Source organism: Monodon monoceros, unplaced genomic scaffold (genome assembly GCF_005190385.1).
Source record: "Monodon monoceros isolate NGI ecotype Baffin Bay Population unplaced genomic scaffold, NGI_Narwhal_1 Super_Scaffold_18, whole genome shotgun sequence".
Classification (NCBI taxonomy): Eukaryota; Metazoa; Chordata; class Mammalia; order Artiodactyla; family Monodontidae; genus Monodon; species Monodon monoceros.
In genome coordinates, this window is record NW_021703774.1 from 178,195,146 (window position 1) to 178,205,030 (window position 9,885).

Consider the following 9,885-nt stretch of genomic DNA (forward strand, 5'->3'; position numbering starts at 1 on the left):
CTGTGTCCCACAATTTCTCTTCTTTATTTTCTCCCCTCCTTCCGCCAGCTCTTTGATGGGGTTGAAAACCGCATCACAAATTAATGTAATGATATTTGTAGATCAATACTGTAACCCCTCCACCCCCTGTGCCCCAAACGATTGATGGTCAATCTCTCTACTTTGCCCCTCCCCCTCCCCTAGATTGTCCATAGATTTGGGACTCAACAATTCCATCGGGGCCTCCAGGATCTGGGCTCAGATGTGCTGCCACATTCATCTCAATCATCAGATATCAGTCAAAATGCAAACACTGGGGCTGGTTTGTGGGACTCTGACAAATGATTCCAAATTTCCTAGACCTACAGGAAGCAAAGCGAACGACCCTGGATGGTGCTGTGGGCTCCCAGACGGAGGTGGTGACTCGAGTCCTATTTCTCTGCTCCCCCTCCCCTCTGAGTTCCCTGTCAGTTCATGGGCACCTCTACCTCTGTGGGGTGTATTCACTTTACCTTCAGAGTCTTAGAGCCTCTGTCTACACCCTGCATTAATCAGCTCGGGAACCAGAGCAAAGCACCAGAGACCAGGCAGCTTAAACAACAGTGTTTATTCTCTCCCAGTCCTGGAGGCTGGGATCCGAGATCAGGGTGTCTGCAGGGCTGGTTTCTCCTGAGGCCTCTCTCCTCAGTGTAGAGAGGTGTAGACGGCCATCTTCTCCTTGTGTCCTCACGTGGTCATCCCTGTGTGTGTGTCTGATCTCCCCTTATAAAGATACAACATCTTATTGGATTAGGACTCACCCTCATGACCTTTTTTAAACTTAATTCCATCTTTAAAAGCCCTATCCCCAAATACAGCACATTCTAAGCTTCTGGGGGTTAGGACATCAATGTAGGGGGAAAAGGAATCTTCCTCCTATGGGTTTCTAATGTCATTGCAAATTCAAGCAAAGCACCAACTCCCAAAGACACACCTCTCTACTCTTGACCACATCCTGGGCATCACCTGAGACCACCAAGGCCTGGTGAGCTTCAGATATTGACACAGAGGAAGGACCATGAGCTGCAACCTTAGATCTCTGCCCCAGGGAGAATGCCTGTCACTTCGGCTTGAGTCATTCACTCTGGGCCCTGATGGTACCCAAGACCCTAGGGCAGGGATGCAGCCCAGAAGGGGCAGGGATTTAAGACTCCCCGTCCTCAAGTCTCCTTTCACAGTGATGAGACAGGTCCAGGAGGGATGCCAGCATTGAGGTCTCTGCAGCATCTCCTCCAGGGAGGGAATTGGGAAGGAAGCTGAGGTGCCTTCCTCCAAAACCCTCCCAGATGGGGGTCCCTGGCCAGGGTTTCCAGGGAAGGGCTGTTCCTGGAGATGGACTCAGCATGCATTGAAAGGGAGCCCTCTGGTTGGGCTCTCTTATCTCCCCCTTCCCCTGGGAGTCGGGAGCTGGGCCAGTCTGTCTTTCTCTGCTCACTGCCCCTGGGCAGCCAAAGCAGGACACCGGCCATGCCCCTCACGTTCTTTCCCCAGCGGCTCTGTGGTCTGTTAACCAGCACTCCTCTGCTGCTTCCCTCTATTTGGCACCACAGACAGAGCAGGTTAGGGGGGTGTTGAGAGGAGTAGGGGAGGGGCTCTCTAAGGCCAGGCCTAGGCGTGCAGAGTGACAGATGGGACCCATCCTCTGTGCTGTCCTAGGCCATTGTCCTCACAAATGCTTGTCTCCTCATCAAGGACCCTGTGTGGAGGAGTGTTGGGGTCTGAGCAGAGAACCAGTGTTCCTGGTTTCCAGAAACCTCCCTTCAACTCACCATGAGGAACCCACCTCTACAAACACAGAGTGGATGGGTTAGCATTTGAATTATTTCAGTCATGGGCAGTGGGAAGAAAGTCAGCATTGGGTCCACATTTTGTGCAGAAAAAAAAAGCAGAAGAGCACATCAAAATGGCCAAGAGGCACATGACAAGATGCTCAACATCATCAACCATCAAGGGAATGCAAATCCAAACCACAGTGAGTTATTACCTCACACCTGTCAGGATGGCCATTGTCAAGAAGACAAGAGAGAGCAGGTGCTGGCTAGGATGTGGAGAAAAGGGAACCCTCCTGCACTGTTGGTGGGAATGTACATTGGTCCAACCACTATGTAGAACAGTATGGAGGTTCCTCAAAAAATTAGAAGTAGATCCACTATCTAATCCAGCAATCCCATTTCCCACTATATACTCAAAGAAATGAAAACAGGATTTTGATGACCTATCTGCACTCCCATGTTTATTCACAATAGCCAAGGTATGGAAACAACACAAATGCCCATCAATGGATGAATGGATAAAAAAGTTGATGTAGTATGTATACACAATGGAATATTATTCAGCCATTAGAAAGGAGCAAATCTTTCCACAATGTGGATGGACTTGAGCACATTATGCTGAGTGAGATTAGTCAGACAAGGAAAGACAAACACATATGATATCACTTATATGTGGAATCTAAAAAAGGCAAACCTGTAAAAAACAAAAAAACAGAGAGTGCAATGGTGATCACCACAGGATGGGGGATACGGGAGGGTGGTCGATAAGATTCATGTTGTTTAAGGGCACAAACTTGTAATGTGTAGTTTAAAAAATTCCATAGAGATCTAGCACACAGTATAATGGCTACAAACAATAGTATTGTACTGTAATCATGTAACTTGATAAATCTTGCTATATTGGCAATCCTATTACAATATATAAATATAGTAAAATAGCATGTTGTGCACCTTACACAATGTTACATGCCAAATTGATTCAATTAAAAATAATTTTAAGACATTTCTCCAAAGAAGACATACAGATGGCCAATAGGCACCTGAAAAGATGCTCATCATTGTTAATTATTAGAGAATGCCAATCAAAACTACAATGAGGTACCACCTCACACCAATCAGAATGACCATCATTAAAAAGTCTACAAATAATAAGTGCTGGAGAGTGTGTGGAGAACAGGGAACCCTCCTACACTGTTGGTGGAAATGTCAATTGGTGCAGTCGCTATGGAAAACAGTATGGAGTTTCCTCAAAAAATTAAAAATAGAGTTGCCATATAATCCTGCAATCCCACTCCTGAGCATATATCCAGACCAAACTATAATTTGAAAATATACATGCACCCCAATGTTCATTGCAGCACTATTTACAATAGCCAAGACATGGAAGCAATCTAAATGTCCATTGACAGAGGAATAGATAAAGATGTGGTACATGTATACAATGGAATAGTGCTCAGCCATAAAAAGGATGAAATAATGTCATTTGCAGCAACATGGATGGACCTAGAGATGATCATACTAACTGAACTAAATCAGACAGAGAAAGACAAATACTATGCCACATCACTTATATGTGGAATCTAAAATACAACATAAATGAACTCATCTACAAAACAGAAACAGACTCACAGACATAGAGAATAGACTTGTGGTTGCCAAGGGGGAGGGGGGCTGGGGGAGGGATGGAATGGGAGTTTGGGATTAGCAGATGCAAAACATTATATATATATATATATATATATATATATATGGATAAACAACAAGATCCTACTGTAGAGCACAGGGAACTATATTCAATATCCTGTGATAAACTATAATGGAAAAGAATATGAAAAAGAATGTATATATGTATAGCTTAATCACTTAGCTGTACAGCAGAAATTAACACAACATTGTAAATCAATTATACTTCAATAAAATAAATAATAATAGTAATTTTTTTAAAAGCAGAAGAGCCGTGCCCTTCTGCATATTGGGGTCTTCTCACTTGGGAAAGGACCCACCTGCACACCAGCAGCTTCCTTCTGCAGCTCATCAGCCAGAAGGAGTCACCTGGACCAAGGTCTGCCAGAGGGTCTGTAGCACAGGACTGCGCATGCCTGGGTATGTGACCACCCCGGGCAGATCACGGGCTGTCAATCAGCAAGGACGGGAAGATGGACATCGAGCAGGCAGCGGGGTGGGGGGAAGTGGCCATATACGGGGCACCAGCCACCTCGGAAAAGCAGGGCCCCTGTCCTTCCCAGCACATGACTGGGGATGTGGAGCCGCAACAGGGAATTTGGGAGACCTTGATTTCCTTCTCTCTTTTTAAATTTTAAGCATTTTATTGAACTAATGCTCCCACACCATACAATTTACCATTTAAAATGCACAATCAATGATGTTTAGTACATTCACAGAGCTGGGCAACCATCACCACCATCCATTTTAGAACATTTTCATCACCTCCAAAAGAAACACTGCACCCCTGAACTCTCACCCCCCGATGCTCCACACCCCATCTAGCCATGGACAACCACTCTCTGTTCGATCTGCATAGATTTTCCTGTTTTTGACGTTTTGTATAAATGGAATCCTGTACCATGTGGTCTTTGTGCCTGGTGTCTTGTGCTCAGCATAATGTTTTTAAGGTCCATCCCTGTTGCAGCATGTATCAAAATTCCTTTCTTTGTCTGAATATTATTCCACGGTATATATATATATCACACTTTGTTTATCCATTCCCTCACTGATGGACATTTGGTCTGTTTTCTCCTTTGGGCGATCGTGAATAGCACTGCTGTGAACATTCACACACGTTTCTGCATGGCTGTACGTCTTCATTTCTCTTGGGCAGATCCGTACAAGCGGAATTGCTGGTTGATTTTACTCTGAATGTGCTCAAAGACAGGCACTGTTTAGATTCTATCATCAAAATAGTCCATGTTGGTAATGGTGCCTCGTCAACAACCAAGCAAGAGATTCACATGAAATACCCAAGCTGTGTTAGGTCACGAACCACCCTGCATCTTTCCTTTGCCCCGGAGATGAGAACAATGAAGCTCAGGTATTTTCCCCTGTTTTCCTTCCATACGTTCCTTGTTTTTAGTAGGCTGTTGACGAGCAGGAAACCTAAGCCTGCTCTCCTGAAAGATGCCCCCTGCCCCCACCTCAGCTGTTGTTTCAGGCAGCCTGAGTCCAAGGACTGAGGCATGGAGACCGTCTTCCCTGCCCACGTGACCAACCTGTCTCCTCGCCTTGGAGCCCACAGCACTTAAGTAACCAAACTCCCGTCTCCCCTTCCTCTGTGTAGGCTGTGCTCCCAGAGGCATAGAGCATATTCAATTATTTTTACTGTCTGTGTGTGTGTGTGTGTGTGTGTGTGTGTTTGCAAAACATAACAATGAGCTGGGGGAAAAAAACCCTTCTGGCCTTTTCTATTGTTGTTGTTTTTTTTCAGTGATGTCAAACTTCTCCCAGAGACCAGGGTCATGGGTGTAATCCACCGGCCCTTGGGTCGGGGTCAGACAACTCCTCCCCAGCCACATTATTTTGTTAATTCAGCAAAACAGTCCTGACCAGACCCCGTGCTAGGAGTGAGTCTGCTCTCTGCCCTCAGAACCTCAGGGAGAGAGAAGCCAGACCAGCCCTTGACACTGCAGGGCGTGAGGGATCCTGGACTCACTCAGTGGGGAAACCTCGGTTCCCTCCACCTTTCTTGTTCCCCGTCCTTGGAGAAAGCAGGGCAGGGGAGTGATTTCACTAGCAGTTTTTTTTTATTTCCCTCTGCAGACTTTCCTCCCAAGCACTTGTTCTGATCACCTCCTGTTCACCCCATTGATGAGGGAAGGATTCCCTCCCCAAAAGAGTAGGAGATGCCGGATACTGGACAGATGAGATGGGCAGCAACCTGTTAGTCACAGGTCCTTGTGGCCTGAGAGAGAGGACCCTGCCTTACACGGGGACCCTCGGGGATGCACTCGGGAGCAGAGGGAACCAGCAGGATGCGAGTGGCTTATTTAAATAATTTTGTGAGCTGATGGGGAAGTGAAATCTTCTAGGTTGAGGAGTGAGTGGGGTGAGGCTGGTCCACCTGATAGGGGACTAGCGGGTGGGGAGAGGGCACATCTGGTGAGAGCGGGGAGCTGCACGGTCAGGTCCCTGCGGCCCTGGACACTAATCCCTGGACTGTGGGCTGTCCTGGGAGCGGGGGCAACAGCTTCGCCATCAGCCCTCATCAGGAAGGGGTCAATGGATGATGACGTGAGGATAATAAAGCCAACTCAGGGGGGCTGGAGGAACTTTCTTCCTCCCAGATTCATGCAAGGCTGTCCTAGGCTGGCCTCACAATGTTTGTTTAGTCGGGAGCCCCTCCAGGCTGCAGGCGCTGTCCTGCCCTCGCCTGCAGCCTAACCAGTGGCCCCCACACCCCTCCCTGGAGCGGCCACCTCTGCTTTCTTTCTGCGGCCCTTCAGTAGCTGTTTCTTGGGTCTCACCTTCCTAATGGAACAAGAACCAGACTTTCTCTCCAGCTGATGTTTTATTTTCATGTCGTGGCCATGGAAGGTACTTGATGAAGCCCCTAGTGGACCATCTGTCCTTTTACATTTGGGTTTGGGGGTGCCCCAACCATCAAAGGACATCGTTTTCAGAAGGCGTCCAGGAGGAGATGGGAGGGAAACTGGAAAGTCCCTGTGGGCAGAGATGCCTGGGTGCAGCTCTGAGGGCTCTGGGGCCCCATGGACCTTACACAGAATTCAAGTCTGCCCATTTCAGCTCGTAAATATCCTCGCCATCTTCACCACCCTCATTCTGAAGGTGAGGATGCTGTGGGTCCGAAATATTGAGCTGTTTCACTACGACTCTTACTGAGCAAACGTCAGGAGCCAAATCTCTTGACTGGAGCCCAGAGCCGCTTCCAGCCTGGAGCCCTCCTTCTCCCTCCGGGTCCAATGTGAGACATCAGATGCACGGTCCCCAGTCACCTCCCAATTCATCCCTGCCACAGTTTGCTTTGCACATTTTCTGGGGGGAAAATATTCAATTTTGGCTTTTAAAGTATCGTTCATATAGACTGTACAGTTTTCTTGGCACATTTTGGAGCCATTCACCTTTTTCCAGGTCTCAAGCAACTTCGCAAACCCTTGTGGGTCAGCCCGCCCAGCTGCACCCACTGCCCTGGGCCCCGCGCTCACAGCCCCCTCCCACCAGGTCCTTCCTCCTTCAGGGCAGCTGACTCGGGGTTAGCTCTCAGCAAAGAACTGTCTGGCATCTGTCCCTGCCCTCTGGAATGTTCTGCCCTCCCTGGGAGCACGCCTTTGAGCTTACCGATGTCTGGTTCCCCTCCTACACATCCTGAGAGCCACCTGGCCTGGGCTCAGCTGGGCCAGCTTTGCCTGCCCCCCATCACTCCCCGGGCCATGCAGCCCCTGCCGCTGCATCCAGGTTGCCTGATGAATGGCTAAAGGTAATTCCTGCCACTGAGTCATCTCCAAAATTGTTCTTTAAACTGTCCTGTCCTCAGTTTCATTTTTCTTAAGCATTTAATTAAATCGAACTGCTAGCAGAGTGTACATTTCCTGTCTTATACCAGATAATAAATAGTGACAAGGCAAGAGGATGGCCTCCTCCCTGGCCTTCTCCTCTCCCCCTCACCCCTCATCACTCTGCATCTAATTCCTGAGTGTGTCTGAGTATCCTGAGGGCATAGGACCCAAGGATGAGTCTGGACTAGGCTGGCTGGTGGGGCCTTGACAGTGCACCCTCTTTATTTCCTGCTGGGTCTGAGGACTGGTGGGATGAGATGGGAATTCAAGGGCAGTGGAACCTCTCTCAGAGGGTGAAAGCTGCAGGCAGGCAACACAGCCCTGGTTCATGAGCTCTGCCCATCTCTGACCGGCTGTGTCCAGGGCTTGGAGAAAGAACCTCGAGCAGGAGCTCCGTGATTCCCACCCTGAGAATCATGCCTCTTGGCCAGCTAGGACCTCAACCCTTCTCACGTGCAGGGCTTTTGGAGTCAGGGCACCAGTCTCCAAGACCCGCCCTTGGTAGGTGCAGGAAGTGGGTTTGTTTCCTGGGGAGCACCCGGGGACAGGCAGCTCGTTTGATGGAAAAGTCCTACTTGTGAAAAGAAAAGCACCATTTATTGAATTATTTCTCTAGGTCAGCTTTTGTTATAAACCTTTTAGCCACATTATTTTACTTAATCTTCAGAGTTCTGAAATGGTGTCATTGTCACCTTTTTTAAAGGAGAGAAAACTCAGGATGTTCTGAGGAACTCAATAATGTCCCCAAGTAGGTAGTGCCACCAGAACTCACACCGACTACAAGTCTTGTCCTTTTTCTTTCTGTCAAACCATCTGACTGTGCTTCTATCTCCCAAGGAGGTTTCACTGATATTTCCAGAATAACTGTTCTAAAATGGTTAGACTCTGACCCATTCTTTCACTAATTTCTCTGGGAGGCATGACTCGTTTATATTAGAGGGTTTAGGGCCTTCGTTTAAGGAAATCCCAAGAGGGCAGACTCTGGAGTCTGACTGTTTCGGCTTAATCCCTGTCCCAAACCTTATTAGCTGTGGGTTCTTGGCCAAGCCTCAGTTATTTCATCTTTAAAATGGGTTCAGCTATTCCAACAAGCAGACCCCAAACTGCAATGGCTTCAACAAAATAAATGTCTGCTTTTTTCTCACATAGCCATCATAGTTAGGCAGCCTTGTTCCAGAAGGTTATTCAGGGATTGGGGTCTCTTCATCCTCGTTCTCAATAATCCCTTGGGAATTGTCCCCTGCGTGGCTGAAGCTTGCCCACCATCCATTCATCATGATCCAGCCAATGGAAAGAGGAAGGGAAGCAAGAAGAGGGCAAGCAACTTCCTTTAAAGCAAATGCCATGGATTTGCCTTCCTGACTGTTGGTCACTTTCCCATGGTGACAATTTTGTCCAGTGGCCAAGTCTAGCTGTAAGGGAGGCTGGGAATAGAGCCTCTTGCCAGGCAGTAGGGCATCCTGTTAAAACTCAGGGTATGCTGCTCCAGTGTGTGTCACCAAGCAAATCTCCATTTTCAGCAGACACCAACTGGGTGTCCTACAAATTTAATTCAATTCTGACATTATCCACCTGGAGATGGCATCAGATCCCACAGATGATGGGCACAGTCCCCCAAGACGCCCCCACTGCAGATGCCAATCATATGTCCAAGTTGACCAACTGGCTATAAACTGGAGGTCCCCATGACCCTTCTTGGGGTTCAATTAATTTGCTTGGGTAGCTCACAGAACTCCAAGAAATATTTACATACATTTACAAGTTTATTATAAAGAATACAGATGAACAGCCACATGGAAGCATGTAGGGCAGGGGTCGAGAACTGTCCCTAAAACAGGAGCTTCTGTCCCCGTGCAACTGGGAGGCACCACCCTCCTGGCTCACCAACACAAAGGCTCCTTAAACCAGGCCTCTGGGTTTTTATGGAGACTTCATTATGCAAGCATGATTGATTACATTACTGACTATTGGCAATCAATTCGACCTCCAGTCCCTCACCCCTCCCGGGAGGTCAGGGGTGGGACTGAAAGTTCCATCTCTCTACTTAAGATTGGTTTTCCAGGTAACCAGCCCCCTTCCTTAGGTGCAGTCCAAAAGTCACCTCATTAACATAACAAAAGACACCTTTATTGGGCTTATGACTTAGGAAATTCCCAGGATTTCAAGAGCTCTGTGCCAGGGACTGGGATGAAGACTAAGTATATATTTCTTATTACAAATCACAATATCACAGCAGAGTTCTATTGCTAAAAGGAAAACGGGGAAATAGATGCTGAGGGAAAACTAGCTACCTCTGCCAAAGGTGACAATCCTGGACCCCATAGGTTTTCTGGGAGGATTAAATGAGTCATGCATATAAAGCTTTGAGTATAAAAGGTTGGCATTTGCTAAAACCTCTTGAGGTGGTTTTATTATTATTACTTTTATCACCATGAATATCATCACCATCATGACCATCACCATCATCACCATCATCACCATCACCATCACCATCATCACCATCATCACCATCATCACCATCACCACCATCACCATCATCACCATCATCACCATCACCATCATCACCA